The sequence below is a fragment of the Ochlerotatus camptorhynchus genome, unplaced genomic scaffold (genome assembly GCF_037179485.1).
Source record: "Ochlerotatus camptorhynchus isolate MF236.1 unplaced genomic scaffold, CSIRO-AGI_Acam_v1.1 ptg000080l, whole genome shotgun sequence".
Lineage (NCBI taxonomy): Eukaryota > Metazoa > Arthropoda > Insecta > Diptera > Culicidae > Ochlerotatus > Ochlerotatus camptorhynchus.
This window is the reverse complement of record NW_027040570.1, coordinates 2,517,099-2,539,838: the sequence shown is the minus strand read 5'-3', so window position 1 is coordinate 2,539,838 and position 22,740 is coordinate 2,517,099. Positions and strand designations below refer to the sequence as shown.

Below are 22,740 nucleotides of genomic sequence, written 5' to 3'. Positions count from 1 at the left end.
AACATTCAAATGCTCGTATGTCGTTAATTGCGAGCTGCGAATAACAAAAATAAACGAAGAATACCTGTGTTCAGCACAGCTCAAATATACATACATACCTTCACTTAACGTTTACAGTTTGGTGTATCTATATGAAATACAATAAAAATACCTTTCGGTGAATGGCGTGGTGTGAGAGTGATTCGCCCGGCGCAGCACATCGCGGTCAACCGGTTTTGCGGCTTACCAACCAACGTCGCGACGACGTTGGCTGTGAGTGGCGTGTGTGGCTGGGTTAGGCGCGCTTGGACAATAAACATGAGCACTTTCTGGAACACAGACACGCAGTGATTGTTACGTATGGGAGAACGGTTCAGGTCAATGGGATGTAAACAGGTGCGGCAAGGTAAACTTGTCGTCTCTTTCTTTCTGCCGCTGTTTAAATGGGTTGACGGAGATTTCGCACTCCGTCAACCATTTAATCAGCGGGAGAAAGAAATAGACGGTATATTCACATTTGCCCTACCTGTTTCTATGACTTTGGGTTCAGGTGAGGTTTTTTTTCTGTTTGGATTAGTATCGAGTTGAGTCACAATCAAAACAAATCGGTGTCTACTTAGAAGAGGGAGAGGAATATTTTGGGGTGTGGGATTTTCTGTTGGTGTATTTTTTTTCCATGCGAGGTGCCAAACGAACGTGATTCGCTTAGTGAGTGAAATTAGTAAGTTATTAGAGTGTGGATGTGGTCATCGTACGAAATCACCGTATGGATTTTTTTTTTAAAAAGCATCAGGATTATGGAATTTTACAATGTAGTGTTGTGATAAAAGCAATAAAAGATTTAAACATAGATATAAACATGTTTCAAGTACAGATATTTTAAATTTTATGCCACTTCGAGTTAACAAGGTCAATATTAAATTATAGTAATTTATGTTTGACTAGGGTCGAACAAAACTTTTGAAAATGACATTAAATTATAGTAGGGACACAGACAAGCAAGTTTCTCATCGAACACCCATTAAACAATGTCAATTTAAATGTTTTTTAGTTGGTAGTACCGCCATCTGTGGGGAGTATAGTGAATACCCTTGCATTTGACGTTTACACACTACAGCCATCTGTTAAGTGTACTGCCCGTCATACCCAAGTAACCACCAAGCCCGTTAATAACCCGAAAAGGGCATTTTTTACTATAAGGCTGATAAATGGCATTAAATTTTTATATTAGTCTTATATCAGCATTATGTCTTATATTGCATTAGCGAGCTTGACTGTTACTTGGGTAGTGTACTCAACAGACGGCAGAAGTGTTTTAGCGACGACTTTTTACAGTGATAAATGTTCAAATAGTTACGTCTGTTAGTCTGTGGTAGGGTTATGAATTTCATATAAAGTTCAATTTATAATCGAAATATGGAACAACTGTTTGAAACAGAACTAATTTGACATGAATTCTGAAACCTAAACGTGTAAAATTAATATTAATAGATATTGTTAGATATTTAAGTGCATTTCAATGATGCCCTGACGTCTTTTGAGATTCCTAACTTCTTTATGATTGTCAACCTAACAAACAATCGCCTATTGAAAGTACGACTTCTGGACGATTTTATTTAACTGCATGCTTAATAATACTTGTACTATTTTCAATATTAATTTCTGTTCAGGCATTAAACTACTTGATGTTTAAGGTTTGCTGAGAAGCTTTTATTCGACTTGCATGAGTTGTAACAGAGCTTATTCGACCATATTTTTGATTATTCAACTTTTATTATACATCATTGCTTCCTTAAATAGTTAGATGCTGTTCTCATTGTGAACTAATGTTTAATTAGACACTGTTATCATCTGTTAAATCACTGTATTTATTAAACGATTATTCAACTGCGGGAAAATTAGCGCGAAATGAAGAACAGGAGGACAGGATTTTTCTTTAGATTCTGTTTTCATTATTTCTGACGAGGCACGCACAACACTACACAGATATTAGAAATGTTTATACATACATACATACATACAGTCGTTGCATGGGATTTGAACCACGTACCTTCCGATCACCGCTTGCCTTGCCATCTGAGCTATCCTTGAATACTCAATAATCAATAAAAGCTTGCTTGAAACTATCAGCACTCTCGATAGCAATTCTAGCTCCTTCAAGGTCCTGTAGAGATGATTACCTCTCCAATTTCCAAGAAAAGGGTGCTGGTTTATTTTTTTTAAAATTAGATGAATGAATTCGTTGTCGTGAGTGATGTGATCGATGATTATGATTTAAATTAATTAGACGTAGAATACAAATAAAAAAAAGGGTTGAGCTTAAGATTGAACCCGCCACCTACTGCTTGGAAATCGGAAACGGTAACCACTATTCTACTGATTTCATCTTGTTGTTAGACTGAACCAGTGTGGTGGAATAATGAATCTAAAACATCGTTTATTAAGCATTAAGCGATTATAACATGGACGCATAGTGTTACAAGAGATATTATTTATTTATTTATTTATTTAATAATTCATCTGACAAAGTTGTCTTAATGAATAAACTATTCGTTATCTTAAATAAGGTTCAGTCTTCTTACTCTATTCGAAAATTGAGTTGTGGACATACCAACATCAAAAGCAGACTCTACGGATACAAATATACGAACCATTGCACAAATTGGACTGGTTGTAGCCATAGAGAGTACGATGAAAGCTCGGTTTCATCAGGGATTGCTGACGTAACATCCTACCTGAAGCAAGGAAATCAAGCAGTGACAGAAGATGAGAGCAATCGACGTCACCGTTGAGTAATTTAGCTATAAACGTAACCTGTTGTAGCTTACGTCTTCGATCAAGCATTTCGAGCTCAAGCATTTAGGTCAAATTTACATTACGTCGGAAGTAACAAAGGTAAACAATGTCGAGCTATCAGTGTCAATCGAGGTTCCTGCTATTACACTATATACTGTCCGAACATCACACGGATCTGCATTCTCTTCTGTTTTCATTTTACCGCGTTTGCCAATCAGCACTAACTGTACTTCAACCACCTTTTCTCATTTGAACCAAAAAATCACTTCGCAGCTTGCAAAACGATCACAAATAAGTCTGGTGGAGTAGGAGAGCTACTTGAAAATTTACCATCTGTAAAATTTAAGTGAAAATTCACCAAATGGAACACAACCTTAGAAGTATTGAGATAATTGCATAATCGTAATCTGCAATACAAATTTAACCGATATCCAAAATGTTATCAATTTTTGAAGCACTGGAACTATTTTAATTAAATGCGATTACATAAGCAAAAACCACCCTCGGTGATACTTTACATGGGAGCGGGCTGTCAATTCGTTAGTTTTGTGTCACAAAGCGAAGTGATTATTTTGCTTTAAATCTTGCGGTGGCGTCGCGTATACCTCACTTTTTACCTCTGCACCAACTTTCAAAAACAGATTTAATGCCATATTCATACTCGAATCGGTTGAAAAACACACTTAATCTTCTAGTTAACTCGATATCTATCCATTGCAAGCAATATTTTGATAATTGTTTATGTTTTGAGAGTTGGTGCACAGGTAGATTGAGGTTAAGGCGACGCCACTGAAATCTTGATATAAAAATCGAGATGGAAGGTAATACCGAAGGTAAAGTTAAAAATATCGTTGTGCTCTGAAAACGAAGCTCTTTCAGATGATGCATAGTAACTGATATATTTTTCAAAATAAAAGAACCCAATTAATTTTGACAGAATTACTAATTTATCAACTCTGTAATGAAAATATTCAAACCAGTTATTTTCAAAAAAAAAAAAAAATCCAGATCATGAAAATCATTTTTTTCCTTTTCCTGTGATCTCGAAATTGTCATAGATCTCTAACAATTTAACGAGGTTTCGAAAAAAATCTTAATCCAATATTCTGACTATTTTACTTCATGATCTTGATAGTTTCCAAGCCTATGATGTCATAACATCGTTTTGTAAAATTTTCAAGCTCTCATTTTTTTTCAAAGGCCATGCATTTTAAAAATCGTAATAACCTGGGAGCCCGTCGTCCAAACATCGAGAGAGAAAAATCATGGCACCGAATCTTTAGTTTCTTTTTACTATTATTTTTCTCAAGGAGTGGTCACTCTACACACTTATTTTGCGCCAAATTTTATCTCAGTGTGCCGGCAGTGCCGACAGTGCCAGTCATGATGGCTGATTTTTTCTCAAAGGATCACGCCAGGGTAGGTTTCTGAGCGCAAACCGTATGAATCTTTTTTTGCACACGCTCGATTCTTAGGTTTCATGTTACGTCGTTTGGAGCCCATACAACTGAAGCATGTTCTAGGATCGGCCTTACGAGTGAACAATACAACGCTTTTAGACAGTGTGGATCCGTGACATCCTTGGCAATCTTAGATATGATGCCAAGCTAACGATTAGCCTTGGAAATAATCGACGCATATTGGGAATGAAAGGAAAGCTTCGAGTCTAATACGACACCAAGATCCGTCACTTGATCCACTCTGCCAAGAACAGTATCATCGATGTGGTATTTATAAGTTATCGGGTCTTTGGACCGATAGAAGGTCATCACATGACATTTCGCGACGCTGCAACCTTTGCAGGAGAAAGCAGTCTTCGATGCAGCATACCACCACATAGATTTTTAAATCATCAGCATATACGAGCTTGCACTTGTGGCCAAGGATAGATGCAGCGTCATTGAAAAATAACACAAACAGTAACGGTCCTAAATTACTTCCTTGCGGGACACCGGACGTGCAAGCAAATGGCGATGAAAAATAAGATCCGTGTTTAACGTACAGCGTTCTGCCAGTCAAGTACGATGACAACCACTACACACCCAACCGGGGGATGTAAGATTCGCTTACAATTATGTGTGATTCATCATCAGAGGATGTTAGTGGAGACCGCATGAACCGAGGATGCGATATACCTAGCTGCGGTCCGATGTAAGAAAATTGGAGACCGAAAAATGTGGAGTGTATTAGTGAGTGAAATTAATTATGTCGAAAAAAATAGAAAAAAGGTTGCCGACTGGACTCGAACCACGGACGTTGCGACTATCAGACCTGTGATTTCTCCACTGCTCTCTCCATGCTTCTAAATATGGTTAGCCTAAAAGCAAACATGAAGCGCTCATTTTCTCGCATGCTCGACTTCGTATGCTTTTTCTGCTGGAGAGATTCGAGACAAGTGTGTGCGTCGTTCTACAATGTTCTACAATGTGCGTCGTTCTACAAGCTTACTGGTATAGCCGAAAGCGTAGATAGAACACGAAATAAAAAAGACCAAAATCCATTACATCGCCTGCATGGTCAATTTCTAACATTCATTGCGATGTTCATGAACAGAGGATGATAGGAAACGGAACTAACATTCATTGTAATAGATTTTTGGTTTGCGTGCACCAATCGATTCGAGGCTCCCAACCGCGATAGCTTGCAGAGCAACACTTTATGATCAATTTTGTCAAAAGCCGCTTTTAGGTCCGTATACATACTTAGAAATTATCGCAGACTTCGGTAATTTTTACCGAAATCTGAACAGCTGAACCGTTCGGTAAAATTTATGCAATTCAATTCAATTGCTTTTCAGCTACTTTCAAACTAAATCTCCACTAAAATGACAAGATTTAATCATTTAAGCAAGGTTGAACATGTTTTGAAATTATTTTCAAATGCAATAGCCTTTTAAATGAAGGTCAAAGTTTTACCGAACGTCCAGTTGTTCTGGTTTCGGTGAAATTTACCGAACACGAAAACAAAATCTTAGTGTGTAGATTACGTCAACCTGCGCTTTATCTTCCATAGCCAAAAAACAGGTAGTAGTTAGATCCAGCAAGTTGGTAGCAACAGACTGCTGACCGTGTTCACCTTTATTCAACAATATTGTAAAGTAATGCAATGAAATCAATGGAGTTAGAAAATATTTATAAGACGTCTAATAAAACATGTTATTAAATCAATCAATTAAAATTTTGGAAATCAGCTTTTTAGGACAGTGTATGGATCTTTAAATTCAATATAAATAAATAAAACAATAAAACTGTTTTCTGAGTTCCATTTTCAAAAAAGGTGTCTACGCTTGCATACAGTGCAATGTGTGTACGCTTGCATACATTACAATGCACGATTTTGACGGCTTGCATAAAGCTTTTTTAAATCATTGTTGCTACAACTTTTCCCAAGACACTAACTCTCTATCTGGACATTGTGAATACATAAATTTTTTGTCTCATTTATAGGGGGATTAATCACATTAAGCTCATGCTGATATCATACCTAAACCCACGTTTGCATGTTGTTAATAATTAGGAGCGTGAATATTTTTTGCCGGCTCCAAACTAAGTGTTCTAGATGCAGTTATTAATTTATATGTCTAAAACAATGCATGATTTTATATATTGCGCGACAATCACAATGATACTCTATGCCGAGGGAAATCTAAAAAAATCAAACCCGTAAGATTTCATTGACTGAACCGGGAATCGAACCCGCTGCCTGGTAATACCGCGCCTTCGTTGACTAGGCGGTCTGAGGCTCCATGCCCTTCTAATTTTAAGTACGACAATTATAATGTCCCGAAGCCCTACTTGCAAAATAGCGTTTGGTTAAGCGAGCTATCCGGAAAATATTTATTTAGCATGGTCTCGAAATGTACCCAGTGGATATATTTTATAACGGGAAGCACCGAGTGAACATGTTTTGATACTTTTTTTTTTTCAAATTTAATAACCGTTAAAATGAAGGTCAAAGTTTTACCGAACGTTCAGCTGTTCTGATTTCGGTAAAGTTTACCGAACACGCAAACACAATCTTAATGTGTAGCAGTAAAGGGTGATACGGTCAAAATTTGGTCAATATCAACTTGACGTATTTCTTTCAATTTTGCATTTAAAAAACCTGAACACCCCTCATTTTGAAGGTGTGTGTGTGTAGAATGTTGCTCCTATTTTGATTTTGGAATTCACTCTTCAGTTGTCAAAATGCCGTCCAAGCAAGAAGAGCAGCGTATCAAAATTTTGCTCGCGCATCGCGAAAATCCGAGCTACTCGCACGCAAAGTTGGCAAAATCGCTAAAAGTTGCCAAATCAACCGTTACAAATGTAATTAAAGTGTTTGGGGAACGTTTGTCGACAGCCAGGAAGTCTGGATCGGGGGGAAATCGAAAACCGGAAGCCGCTGAGACGACAAAGAGAGTTGCCGGTAGTTTCAAGCGAAACCCTAACTTCTCTCTCCGAGATGCCGCAAATAAGCTGGGTGTATCGTCTACAACCGTGCATCGAGCCAAAAAACGAGCCGGACTATCGACTTACAAGAAGGTAGTGACTCCAAATCGCGATGATAAACAAAATACGACGGCCAAAGCGCGATCCCGGAGGCTGTACACGACGATGCTGACGAAGTTTGACTGCGTGGTAATGGACGACGAAACCTACGTCAAAGCCGACTACAAATAGCTTCCGGGACAGGAGTTTTATACGGCAAAAGGAAGGGGAAAGGTAGCAAATGTTTTCAAGCACATGAAACTGTCAAAGTTCGCAAAGAAATATCTGGTTTGGCAAGCCATCTGTACCTGTGGCTTGAAAAGCAGCATTTTCATAGCTTCCGGGACTGTCAACCAAGAAATTTACGTGAAAGAGTGTTTGAATAAACGTCTGCTGCCTTTCCTGAAGAAACACGGTTGTTCCGTACTGTTTTGGCCGGATTTGGCATCTTGCCATTACGGTAAAAAGGCCATGGAGTGGTACGCCGCCAACAACGTGCAGGTGGTTCCCAAGGACAAGAACCCTCCCAACACGCCAGAGCTCCGCCCAATTGAGAAAAACTGGGCTATTGTCAAGCGGAACCTAAAGAAGACCAAAAAAACTGCTAAGGGCGAGCAGCAGTTCAAGGCAAACTGGCTTTCTGCGGCGAAGAAGGTGGACAAGGTGGCTGTACAAAATCTGATGGCAGGGGTCAAGCGTAAAGCCCAGCAATTCGGATTTGGAAAAGCGGAAGCCTAACTGAATATTTTTCCTGAATTTTATACTAATTGAACTTGAAAAAGAAATTTAATTTGATTTTTTAAATAAACGATTTCACCGATTTACACGCGTTTTCCCTTGACCAAATTTTGACCGTATCACCCTTTACGTGTGGAAACAGTGAGAAAAGCAACTACTAGTGGTGAGGAAATTGTTATATCAAGGAGAGGACGTGAAGTAAACTGAGGTTAACAATGGATCATAAATTTGTAGATAACTTATCAGCAATTAGAAACTGCATTTTGGGGGTGCACTCAATCAAAAGTGTAGTGAGGGTTTTCTGGGCTCTATGATAACCATGAAAGTGACGTTCATTTTCTCATTCAATAAATATAACGCCCAATTCCTACACAAAAGCGAGGGATTTGTTGTATTCTCAATATTTTTATTCGACTCAGATTTTAGATATTAGAATTTGATCATAATTTGATGTTTTTCATCAGGGCGAAACTGGTTTTGTAAAAAATCTTTCAACCGCAGATTTCACTGCTGCAAATTAATCATACCAACTGGTAGAGGACACATTCCTCTGTTTGATGGTACAGTTGATGTGCATGTACGATTTTTAATTCGCATGAAATCGATAGTCATTGTTTACAAAAACAGTTTCGTTCTTTTGAAATGTTGATGAAGAATTTCCTTCAAATGTGTACTCATCTAAAAGTGTCTTTGAAATCATAATTATTTTCAAGCGGCGCCGGTGGTGTACTGGTAAGCATTATTACCTCTCACCCCAGCAGACCTGGGTTCAATCCCAGTCGGTGCCGCCGGGATGTTCTGAGGCATAACATCTCTGATCACGAAGGGAAGTAAATCCGTTGGTCCCCGGTTCATGAGTTGATGGGTCAATAGGGGTAGGGTCCAGGTGTTGGAGCTGCCTCAGAACGGAAAACAAGATCGACGAAAAACAAACCAAAGAAAGAAAAAAAGTTTCGAGGTTGTTCCTGTAATGATCTTTATAGAACTTAAAGAAGTGTTCTTAGGAAATACTGAGAGCAATTTCAAGGAATTCACGGAGCCATTCCAAGACAATTCTGAACAGAATATAGAGAGCATTCCGATGATTATTCCATGGAAATTTTAGATCAATATTTTAGAAGAATACTGAGCATAAATATTTTCAGGAGAATTCTTTTGAGATTTCCTAGGTAATTGCGAGAATAGCAAAGAATTTTATGAGAATTTCAGGGTGAATCAAAAACGTTCTATAGAGCATTTCTAGAGTATTATGGAGCAAATTGTAAAGAAATACCAACTCTGAGGAACTTTTTAGTTGATTCTAAGAAAAATCTTGAGACAATTCTAAAAAAAATCCTGCATAAAGTTTCAAGTTGATTGATGTAAACACAGAAGTTTTATCGAAAAAAAAAACTTTATACTTCGAAAGTGTGTCATATATTTAAATTATGTCTAAAAAAATTACAAAAATATTCAACTTTAACTTCTAATATGCTGAGGTTCGTGAGTCTGAGTTGCTACCTGCGTAAACGTCGCATTAGCTTTCAGTCGTATGCACAATAAGTAAAATCGTTTATGGCATTTGAATTATTATTTTACAAAAAAGAACATTTTATTAACGCATAAAAAAAAATGTTTCTTCACCAACCAGGAAATTTTTCTTTGAAGTCCTGTAAACCCTGGAAAACTCAAGGAATTTTATTTAGCAATATGAGTAGACATCCTGATTACCTTGTAATTCTGCACGGCAAGCCTAAATAATACTACCTAGAATGTCCTAGGAGTTTTCCATATAATACCCTTGGAATTATCCAGTTTTCAACAAAATTCTCAAATCCTTGAGTATTTTCCCGGGGCCAAAATTTTTGTTCAAAGTCCGAAAACATCAAATTTTTTTTTGTAATTTTGGTATTGCTTCCGGTGGAAATTTCGGAAGGAGATTTCATGGCTTAATTGCCAAAAGACTGCATACCCTAAAAATATGATTTCATATTTCTTCCCTTGAGAAAATCTCATATTTTTTTTTGCAATCGTAGTTTCTTGATCTTCCCAAAAAAAAAAAATCAAATACTGAAATATTTTTTGTTCATAAATACGAGGGGACTCAACCATACCCCTCGCAAACTAGGAACAAATATTTCTAAACCTTAAACTTGCATTGCATAAGAGGTAATATACCAAAACAAAATGTTCCCACAATACCATTCCAATACCAATTTATGCAAATGCAATACCACCAGGGATGGAAAATCATTTACATTCATTTCGTGCATTCTTTTTTTTACTTTGGTTTGTTTTTTCCGTCGATCTTGTTTTCCGTGCTGAGCACCAATGCTACCGACGTGCCAGGAAGGCAGCTCCCACACCTGGACCCTACCTATCGACCCATCAACTCATGAACCGGGGACCAACGGCTTTACTTCCCATCCGAAGGAAGGCGTGATCAGAGATGTTATGCCTCAGAACATCCCGGCGGCGCCGACTGGGATTGAACCCAGGCCTGCTGGGGTGAGAGGTAATCACGCTACCACTACACCACCGGCGCCGTTATTTCGTGCATTTATTTACATTCATTTGCCTCTAACTTTTTTCATCAACAGAATTCCATCAAATAGTGTTTGAAGCTTTTGTAGACTTTGATATTAGCTATATCTTTTGTACACAACTCAAATCTGTATCTCTTATGCGTGATGAATCAGAGCGAAAAGAACCAACCATTGTTTTTCAGTGAATGTAAATTGCATGTTCTGCCAGCTCTATTTCGTCATGCATAAGTGATTCAGATTTTAGCTATTTACAAAAGTTGTAGTTAATATCAAAAGCTACAAAAGCTTCATACACCATTTAACGTTATACTGTTGACAAAAAAAGTTAGAGACAAATGAATGTAAATGAATGCACGAAATGAATGTAAATGATTTTCTATCCCTGCACACAGGTATTCTTTTGGTATTCAAATATCAATTTTTGTTATTTACAAAGAATTTTGCATGCAATTTTTTTGAGTTATTATTTGGTATTTTACCTCTTTCCGAGCAGGAACCGATAATAAATGAATATCTTAATGTGGTATGGTACCCCATTTGGGTATGCTTGTGGTTTTGATATTATTCAGTTATCGAAATATTTTGTAAAATATCAAATGAATACCAAAATAACAAAATGTGATCTTTCAGTTTTTAGCCTATAACACCTAAAAGAAATATTGAATTGGTCTTAAAAGACCTTCAAAATAACTAGCTATGGTATTCTGGCAATTAAAAAAGCGTCTGTTATCCGTTAGTTATTGTAATAACTAAATTATTCATTAGTTCGTTATCCGTAGAATATTTTTGAGGTATTATTTTGGATATGTTACCTCTTATTTCAGCCTCACTAATACCATATTTAGGTTACCAGTTATGCTATTTTCATACCTGAATTGGGTTCTTAAATTTTGAAAAATATATCGGTTTTTAAATGTCTTCTGAAAGAGCTTCGTTTTCTGAGCACAGCGATATTTTTTTTCGAACCTACACACTTTCATCTCGATTTTTAAATCAAGATTTTAAGCAAAATAATAACTTCACTGTTTGACACAAAACTAACAAACTGACAGCTCGCTCACATACAAAGTGACACCGAGGGGCGCTAATAAGGTGATTTTTGCAAATGTAATCGTTCTTATTTAAAATAGTTCTAGTGCAACAAAATTGATGACATTTTAGGTTTGGGTTCCATTTTTAATGCAGATTACGAATATGCATTTACCTCAATACCCTTAAAGAACCCAACTTGGTATTAATAAGTTATTTTTTCCTGCCCGAGCAGGAACGAATATCTCGATACCTTAAATTGGTATGGATGAACCTGACATAAGAGGTAAAATACCAAAAAAATGCTCCCACAATACCATTTCCATACCAAATTATGATAATGCAATACCAAAACAATACCACACAGGTATTCTATTGGTATCCAAGTATCAATGTTTGTTATTTATGCAGTATTTTGCATGTAATTTTTTGGTATTAATCTTTGGTATTTTACCTCTTATGTCATGCTAGTCAATACCAAATTTTGGTATCAGATCTGAATTAGGTATTCATTAGTTATTTTCTTCTGCTCGGGATTACATGGAAAAGTTGTAAAGTATAAATTCGAGGAGTTCGTCTCTTCGAGGTTGTTCATAAACTACTTCCGTAAATTTGTATGTACAGTAGATAATCACTAACGGAGTACACAGTTGTTATTAAATTTATAAAATACAGCAATAACCCGATTCTGTCAGCCACCCTTTTGAAAATCTTTTCTAATCTTCTACGAAACCCAAGCGCTTTTTTAGTGATCGTATTGCACCAAAGTATACCTTAAACATCCATCTTGAAGAAGCATGAGAAAGATTTGGAATTACGGTTATGTGAAATTATTGAAAAATTAAAGTCTGATGCGCTGAGGGGCTGACAAAATCGGGTCATTACTGTAAAGTTTTTTTTTTTTTTTTTTTTTTTTTTTTTTCCTTTATTTACAAGGCTTTCAGCCATTGGCTGGTTCGCCTTGGGAAAGTTTTTTTTTTTTTTTTTTTTTTTTTTTTTTTTTTTTTTTTTTTTTTTTTTTTTTTCAATTTAACTCTGATCCTCAATGATTTCATTTCCTGTCAGAATCAGTCATATGCTACATATATATCCGCAGTAGGAATACATAAAAGGCAGCGAGAGGTGAGCAATAGTGCCTTACGAAGAAAACAACAAATAGGCATGAAGAATTAACAGTATAGCAGTTCAGCATTCGACAAATGTCTTGAGACGGTCGTCATACTTCATTGAATTTTAAATTAACGCTTCGACTCCGCCACTTGCAGCTCCCTTCAAAGTTAATTGAATGAACTCGCTGTGGCTATGTGCACGCTGCTACCCGCCAGACGCAGGCCTCGCGTACACCTCCAACGATTGAATGGTGCATCAGTATATATATGTCTCTTGGGTGACCGTTTGAGACCTGTGTACCTAAGTCCATATATATATCGCTTCAATTCCGGAAACCCCTCGGCCAAGCAACTCGAGAAGTTTGATATTTTGCTTGTGAATTAGAACAGCGTGAAAGCATGCTCTTCTCGGAACAAGACCTTCGTGTAGCAATGTTAACACATATTAACGTCCAGTGGACCATGAGCCACTTGAGAGAGGGCGAAAGGTTGAATGTTAAGACAGAATTGAGTTAGGATTCAGAGTAAAATACTGCATGTTGACTTCGACTAGCTTTCCCATTTTTGTTCGCAAATCTGTGAAATGTTAGAAAACTCTACGATCCATACCATCCGGAAACGAGTATCGAATAAACAGTCATAAACTAGGCGCGGTTGTTATTCCGTTCCAGCCGTTTAACTACACGTGCAACACTTTTCCTTTAACCTTATTACTGACTTAATTTACATAAAAACCATTCCATTTCATAGCTAATGATAGATGTGGACAAAAATGATTCACCCAGCATGATCTCTTAATTTGCCAGACCCGATCGATGGAATGCCATTCAGCTCCCCAAGTGCGTGTAGCGGAATCAGCAGAATTTCCTCGAAACCGAAGGGTAGAAAAACACAACACTTCGGTAAATTGACTCCAGAGAAATTAATAGATTTATTTATTGAAAGATACATGTGCGAGCAATCACTGGAAACCATTCACGGGTGGTTTGAGATACGGCGAGAAAGATGTCTATATGGCAAACCTTGAGAAGAACACTCCATCGATTGGTTTGACGTCATTTAAGGATGAGTCAAGATGCGAGTCGTTGTCCGACGGAGAGTGCTCTGGCTGTCCGACGGTAGTTATTTATATTAATGCCCTTTGAAAGCCAGATAGCTCGATGTAGAGGAATGTTTTGATTGGCAATGATTGTGCGCGGAAAGTTAATATTTGCAAATATGGACATATTTTTCGAGCGGTCATTTCATACGATTATATAGCTTTGATTTGACTTCATCTATCGTATCCATTTATAAAATGTTAAGTTGTAGAATAGCTCAAGCAATACAACAAATGTATCGTTTTCTACCTGCTTTTTTTTGCAAATAATCTTACACCCAACCGGGAAATGAAAGATTGTATTACAGATTTCTAATCTAATCTAATCTAATTTAACACCAACACAGCCAGCTCTTGAAAGCGTCCTGGAAAATGATATATAGGGAAATGCAGGTAATGTCGGCCTAAGTGTCCCTAATTTGGGCCCATACATAAATTCAGCAATCGACTAAATTTTCAATAGCTACCAAAAATATCCATTAGTAACGTCCCAATAACGCGTTCATGTAGATAAAATTGATAAATAGCAGATTTTTAGCGATGGGCCCAATCTTAGATCCATAGGCCAACATTAGAGACATTTCCCCTATACCTACATCATTTTTTCTTATCTTTTTGATATGTGTGTCACATCGAAGATACGTCACACATATCAAAACGGCTAGCAGCATTTAAGGGGCAAGAAGATTCAGAAAACATCAGGTCTTTTTAAATCGAAGATTTAAACTCGATGCTTCAGAATCCCATAAATGGATGAAACGTGGACATCTCGTACGGTACGTTCCGATTTTGGTAATTATATGATTGGTTGGTCGTTGGAAGCATCAAAGCTAGAAAGGTCAAGTGATGCTCCATTTTCTTCTGACGGTTGGGGCATGAGCACTAACTCTTGCCCTAGCCTTTTATGACTTATGGTTATAGCGCCATTACTCGCTTTCTGAAAAGAGGAGAGGTAAAGAAAAAGGAGAAGGACAAAGGGAAAAGAATTATGTGAAATCTATGAACATAAACAATATTTTTGATTTGAAATATACAATATAGAAATGCATAACGGCGCGGTGGTCACTACCCGAGGCTTGCCACTAATATCAAGTCATAAAAAGTAACAAGGACTAAAATGTGATCCTTTGATTACTGGAAAATCCTGATTCCCTAGTTTGAATGTTGTCACGACTAAGGTAAGGTGGTAGATCTTATACCAGTAACGTACCACAAAAAGGTGATCTCCCAACGTTACTGGTTTGAAAAAATAAAAATTTACAAAATGGAACGAACTCACCAAGTTTAGCCAATTGAACCTGAAAGCTGCCTGACATGTGTTGATGTTGGATTCCGAATTGTTGTCGAAGCTTGACGAAGATCAACATGAACTAGTCCAGTTTATGATAGTTGCACGGAATGTCTTCCTTCGATTTGAGAGTCTCCTGGGCCTGGTTATGGCCAGATCAGCAACCGATTATAGATTTAAAAAAAAACTCCACGGAAAAAAACAAACGTCAGGTTCGAACACACGCACAGCCTCGTAAGATTGTATTGAAGATTTGCATGAGAAGTATGCAACGTTTTGCGACACTTGCGACAACAGATTCGATAATGTGGCTATAAAGTTATGACGTAGAACTACGTCTGTGATTTCTATAGGGGGTACACTTTGTGAAAACTGAAAATGGAACATGTAACAAAATTATGAAAGATTTTGAACATTAATAACTCAGTTGCCCTTGGACCAATTTCAATAATTTTATCACCTATCGATCAGAAATATTTCTATGCACTGATGATTTTCAACAAGAAACTATTTAAAAAGTGGTAATGTCAAGCATTGTCTAATGTACAAATAAAAAGTGATCATTTTATCACCGTTTTCATTAAATAAACTTTCTTCCCAAACCCAGTCGTCATAATCGAGTACCACTTGGTTGCACATCATTCTGCTTTAACCTGAAAAGATTTAAAAGAGGCTGCTACTAAATATCAACTCATTTGCGCTTCGGATGGAGTGGTGAGCAGACAGCAGAAGCAGCAATAGCAGCAGTAGGAAGGTAGTGTCAGGTTAGGTAGTCCATTCTTCTACCTAACAAGCAACAATGACTGTTCGTGGCAAAGGAGGAAAACGTCTTGGTAAAGAAGGCGCATAGAATCTCGGGAACCAATTGAGCTGTCAAATGGTGGAACCAATCTAGCAAATCACGACCAACAACAGAAAAGAGCACTTCAGCTATTGCGATCAAAACTTCGGAAACCCTTTTCTCCTGACTCAAGGCTCGCCTACGCAAACTAACACCATCTTTGGGTTGGGGAAAGTTTCCCCTATCCGATGATGCTGGTAATTTGCGTTCGATTGGCGAGGAAAGAATAATCAACGTGTTGGTTACAAAAGTTGATAGTACCTTTTCAATTGATGGTCTACAATATATTGAATTGGTTCCGATTTTTGCTAAACCGAAATTCTATCCGACTATAGCGAAGCGCCATCGTAAGGTTCTTCGTGATAACCGCCATCCTTCGTTTGGTTTGCCGTGGCGGTGTCCAACGTATCTCCGGTCTGATCTGTGCCTGTTTGTCCATATTCAGAACCACACGCCCCCAACGACCACACAAAATGCTCTCCAGAGTTGTAATTTTGTAATCTAACTTGGAAGCAGGAGTGCAAGTAATTTTGATCGATTCTCTTCATCAACTTTCTCTTTAAAAAAAAATACTACAAATTTGGTACGCCTATAATTCAAAAAACGGAAAAAGTTAAGATAATACATGATCGATCAATTAAAGAACTGAATTCTCCTCACATTTGTTCCGTCCACTAGCGGTCCTACGTCAAGCTTCCGTTCGTGCCCCTGGACACCCATCCTTCTACTTTTTGAAATAATTTTGTAATTTTTATGTCAGCCTATTTTTCGAAGTTTGTTTCCCCAAAAGCATTTCGTCTAGAAAATCAACTCGTGAAGATTTTATACGAAAATATGCATTCTGTCCATTGAAAGAACTGCCATTACATTTGTTGTATGAAACATATGCAGAGGATGCAATAAATTCAACCTTACATTTTATGTAAGAGAAATTTGTTTTGCGGGTAAAATAGAAGAACAATTTAGATTGTAATTTATTTATTTATTCTATATAATTCCATCTGACTTCAAGTCTAAATGAAATATGGGATGGAAAAAAGCCTTTTTGAGATAGCTCATTTGACTCAAAAAGGCGTAAAAACCCCATATATTTTCACAAAACAGTAGGGGAAGGAGGGGCATAGTGAACAGGTGGGGCATAGTGAGCATCCCGTAGTTTGGCCCTAGATCTCTAGCTGCATGAAACAAATTTACTGGCAGTAGGTTCAATATCATTATGATATTGATCCTACCACCAACCAGTTTGTTCCGAACGGTCGGAAGTCCAAGCTGGTGCACGGGATGCTCACTATGCCCCACCTGTTCACTATGCCCCTTTTACCCCTACACATTAACGTTTTCACAAGGCATTACCTATAAGGTCTACAGATTATAAATAAAACATAAATAAGTTCTTAACATGAATCAATCAATAAAACAATTTTCAGTTGGCAACTACAAACAGGTCACTCGTCAGATGGTAGGAACCAATGTCGTGTAGATAATGGCGAATCATGAAACAATAAAACACCAGGTAGCACATTCATTTTCCTAGTTAATAGGGTAAATGTCGGCTTCGGCACCCATTGACTGTTTTCGGCAACCAAAATTTAAACGATAATTTCACTATGTTTTCCCATCGACACACTTCCCTGAATGTATCCAAACGATTCTTTAGTCTTTCAGCTTCAATCTGATTATATTTGTACGACCGAGCAATCCTATTATGCCAGATTTTTCTTCAAATGAAGCATACGCACTACAAAATGGGGCTGATTTCGAGTTGCCGATAATAGAACAGCTGGTTAACACGCAGTTCTAATGGGAAGGTTGCCGAAGAAAAAGAGGCTGCCGACAATAGTCACACTCACCTGAGAAGTTTAGAGCGTTGTAAAAACGCTTTCAAACCGTTTTGAAAAATTCTGTCGATTGGAATGGATAGAGAAGCAAGCAGCAGATGAATGTTAACAAACAGACACGTGATATATGTGCGTGACGCTGAAAAAATGCTAATAGAAGTGCGGACGCTGCTTAGATTGACGAGAATACGTAAATTCCCCTATATTGTTCGATTCAATATCGTTGATTATTATTAAGTTGGCGTTGCAGAGTGGTGGCAGAACTATTGAAGTCAAATCTGCTGGCGATTTCGTTAAACCGAAGTGTCATGAATCTGATTGGATCATGTGGTCCATAAAGAGTGTGACGGTTAGCTAAATGCAAAAAATTGCGTCGTCTCAAAGGTCGTTCTGGAACATATATGTTCAATTCAGCGAGAATATCTGGGGCGTCAATATCGTTGGTCAACACCTTAGCCACGAATACAGCTTGCATAGTCGATCAAATTTGTTCCAGGTTATCAATTCCCAGCAGCATACAGCGATGTTCATATGGAAGAAGATTCAGTGCGTCGGGCCAGGGTAAGTGTCGGAGGGCTAAGTGCACAAACTTTTTCTGTACAGTCTCGAAGCGATCGATCCAGTTTCTATTGTATGGGCACCATACTACTATGGCAGATTCCAAAATAGAGAGTACTAGGGCACAGTAGAGGGACTTCAGGCAGAGAGGATCGTGAAATCCATGAGCAAGCTTAAAGATGAACCCGAGCTGCTTGTCAGTTTTTGCTAACACATCTTCACAATGCGGTCGGAAAGTGAGTTCACGGTCCAATATCACACCAAGATCCCTCACCTGATCCATGCGTTTGAGAGTTTGCCCAGATAGCTTGTAGTTGACATATAACGGTAGACGCTTTCTACTAAATGAGATCGTGGTGCATTTGGCTATACACAAATCAAGATGATTACGCTTGCTCCAGCCCTCAAACAAATCCAATAACCGTTGCAGCTCCAAGCAGTCTTCAATACAAGTGATTACCAAAAATATCTTAACGTCATCTGCATAGAATATTCGCTGTTCGCGTGGCAGATCAAATGAAACATCATTTATGAATAACGAGAAGAGAAGCGGTCCTAGATTACTTCCTTGCGGTACGCCGGAAGGAATGAAAAATTCATCTGAATATGAAGAGCCGATCCTTACTTTCACAGACCTTTCATTCAGGTACGATCTAAACCAGTTTACTAGGTCGGAGGAAAGTCGAAGTTTCTCAAGTTTTCCAAGTAGGATATCATGGTTCACTCGGTCGAATGCAGCTTTGAAATCTGTGTACACGGCATCTACTTGCGAACCAGCGTCCATCGAGCGTATACAGAGTGAAGTAAACTGTGTGAGATTTGTAGTGACGGATCGTTTCGGGAAGAATTCATGCTGCGAACAGGATATGTAGTTCTTGCTAGCCTCAAAGAGAATATATTTAACGATAATCCCAAAAAGTTTAGAGCAGGAACTCAACGAAGTAATTCCCCGGTAGTTGGCAACATTACATTTGTCGCTTTTTTTGTGAATCGGAGACAGGAATGAAGTTTTCCATCCAGCCGGAAATGTTTTCCTTAGAAACGAGAGGTGGAATAGTTTTACTAATGGTTTCAGCAGACCACTTGAATATTTTTTCAGTACGATTGAAGGAATCCCTTCAGGACCAGGTGATAACGAATTTTTTAACTTACGTAGAGCATTTTGGACGCGCTCCTCGGTGATTTGAAAGATACCAAGTTCAAAGCTGAAGTATTACTGAGGACAGCGTCGATCTGCGTTTGCATGGTCAATGTATTCGAAAAGGCATTCTTGAAGTGATCGGCAAACAGCTCACATTTACTAGCAGAACGCTCATCAAAGTACATGGATGTAGGTAATCCATCTTCCTTACGTTTAGTACGAACAAACGACCAGAAATTTTTCGGATGCACACGCAAGTTCCTTTGCGTTTGATCAATGTATCGAGCATACAGAATACGATTGTACCGAGCATACTTGTTTCTAGTAAGCACAAAACGATGCTTCAACTGTATTATGTAGATCCGACTATAAGTGCTCAAAACATGATGCAGCAATACTGCAAGCTTTCAAATCTTTTCGCACCAAATACAGCCGTGAAAATCGAGTAATATTTCTCGATCTATTCGCTCTTCGAAAAAGTCATGTAAAAGTCGGTGCCCTGAGACCAACATAGATAAGCGGCCATATTGATATATGAACCATTTTCGTCCACTTGTGCATTTTTCGGATTCGGAACACTTAATTTTACATGAAAAGACGTCACGTCAAAGATAAATTATGGCACGTGTGAAAATAATAATTTCTAAAACGAAACGCAAGCATTTCCGAGCAGAAGAAAATAACTTTAAAATACAAAATTCAGGAATGATTACAGCATAACTGGCAACCTAAATATGGTATTGACGAGCTTGACATAAAAGGTAAAATACCAAAAATAATAACTCAAAAATATTCAACAAATAAACAATTTTATTATTATAATAACTGATGAATAACCAACGCCTTATTTTATACCAGAATACCAAAATTTATTATTTTAAAGGTCTTTTAATACCAATTCAATAACTTTTTTTGGTGTTACTATCTTAAAATTGAAAAATCATGTTTTGTAATTTTGTTATTTATTTGGTATTTCACAAAAAAAACTGGATAAAACTTTGCATAATAGTGTGTTATGGGCAATCATTCACATTTTTACTTAAATTCGGTAATTGTATTACGAAAACATCACTTCTAATCGAAATGACGTCTGAGACAAAGTTGTAGAGAGTCTTTCTGAAAAAAAATCATACAGGGTTTTGTGCAAAAATTCCTACAAAATGTGTATACTTCAAGTATTTCAAAATGTACAACTTCAATTTTATACGCATATTTATTTGAAAAAGCTCATAAAAAAATGCAAAATTTGGTGACATTAAAAACTTTGGACACTCGGAAATTGACAAAAATCGATGAGCAAAAGCTTTTGGTCAAATCTATGAACTTTTTGCAAGCATACTGTTTTATGAAATGTCTACACAGGGGTATTCAACTCTGCATACCTTAATCTGTGCCGAAAGCTACATCAAGCACTGTGCCGAACGTGCCGAAGTAGGCCGAAGTGTGCCAATCAAGGTGTCAATATCCCACGGGATTTTTTTCAACCCTGAAGTTATAATGACATTTGTGATTGTGTTTAAATTCACATTGAAAGAGAAACTACAAGATTCTGACTCGATGTCAGTTTGAATTACCGATTCCTTGCATGTGTGCAAAAACGATGCTGCAGCCTGATCGATGGAGGAAGAAAATGCCACCACCATCCCTTGAAATCCTCTCCAACTAAAGCAAACAAAGAACGGACGACGGTCATGTAATCAACGCGTCAAGTATCTAGTTAGGATTCAGAGTCATCTCTGCTAGAAGATAGCTCGTAATCTCTGGATGAGCCGGATTGGAATCCGGAAATATGTGTCTTGCTCTATCATCACTACTGCCTGCTTGTCCATAATTCGACCAATAATCTAGTGTTGATGTTGCTAGTGGTTTACACTGCAAATATATTCAAATATTTAAAGCGCGATTCTGATATGCTTCGCATCTGCAGTTCAACAGTAGACAGCACCCTGTGGTTGTAGTTGGTCCCAGGGTTCTGCATTTTCGAAACAAAGAAAAGAAAATGAACTTTCCGCAGAATCGCTTCATTTTGAGCAATATAATTTTCGTGTAAATCACTGTATTTCTTGTTATCGAGTCACGATGACCATGTCTCCTGTCAAACATGACTTGGCTATCGCTTGTTTCGTTCGTCAAGATCATCTGTTCATTTCATTTGAAGCAAAGACTTGTTTCAATTGACGCAATGAATACTCGAAAAGTGCTCCCTTCGTTTCTTCCACTTTCACTTAAATTCGGTACTCATTCAACCTATCGCGCGTCACTCCGTCAGGCATCAACATATAGTATCCGGATGGTATCCGCACAATATCGGTTGCCGATAGGGATGGCATCCGGATTATATGTAGTAATAAATTGTTATTTTATATTAAACGAAAATTAAATTAACGAGGCCATTCTGAAGTCCAAAAATGTAGCCATTAATCTCAAATACCCTAAAATATGGGTATTTTTGGAATGTGATCGACGCGAAGGTGCCAAAAATCGATGTCCGACGCTATTTTGGAATCCAAGATGGCGGCTATCTGGCTCAGGAAAAGTCTCAAATGGGTATTGTTCTGAAAATATCCATTTGAGACTTTTCCTGAGCCAGATAGCCGCCATCTTAAACGACGCGTAGATGTCGAAGACCGATATTCGACGCCATTTTGGAATCCAAGATGGCGGATATCGGTTTTCAGAAAACGAGACAAATACCCTAAGATATGAGTATTTTCGGAACGTAAACGACGCGAGATGCCGATAATCGATATTGTCGCCATTTTGGAACCCAAGATGGCGGTCATCGGTTTTCAGAAAAAAAAAGTGTAAAATACCCTAATATATGGGTATTATTGCAACCTAGACGACGCCTAGATGCTGAAAATCGATATTCGACGCAATTTTGGAAACCAAGATGGTGGCCATCGGGTTTCAGAAAAGTGTTAAATACCCTAAGATATGGGTATTTCCAGAACGGGAACGACGCATAGATGCCGAAAATCGATATTCGACGCCATTTATGAATCCAATATGGTGGATATCCGTTTTCAGAAAAAGTGTCAAATACCTATATCTTACATATGGGTATTTGCAGAATAGGAACAACGCGTTGGTGGCCATTGGGTTTCAGAAAAGTGTCAATATGGTTGGGTATTTCACAGTATTTCCCACTTTTTCCTAAGGTATTTTCGGAACGTAGACGACGCGTAGATGAAAAATCGATATTCGACACCATTTTGGAGTCCAAGGTGGTGACCATCGGGCTTCAGAAAAAGTGTCAATATTGATGGGTATTTTACAGTATTTCCCACTTTTCTGAAATCGGAAGCCACAACCTTCGATTTAAAAATG

General features: G+C 37.8%; 1 protein-coding gene across 9 annotated transcripts in view; it reads left to right on the top strand.

Annotated features, from left to right (window-relative positions):
• Positions 1–22,740, top strand: part of Pvr (PDGF- and VEGF-receptor related) — a 193,419-nt gene that overhangs the window by 1,087 nt on the left and 169,592 nt on the right. The gene's annotated exons all lie outside the window — the stretch shown is intronic.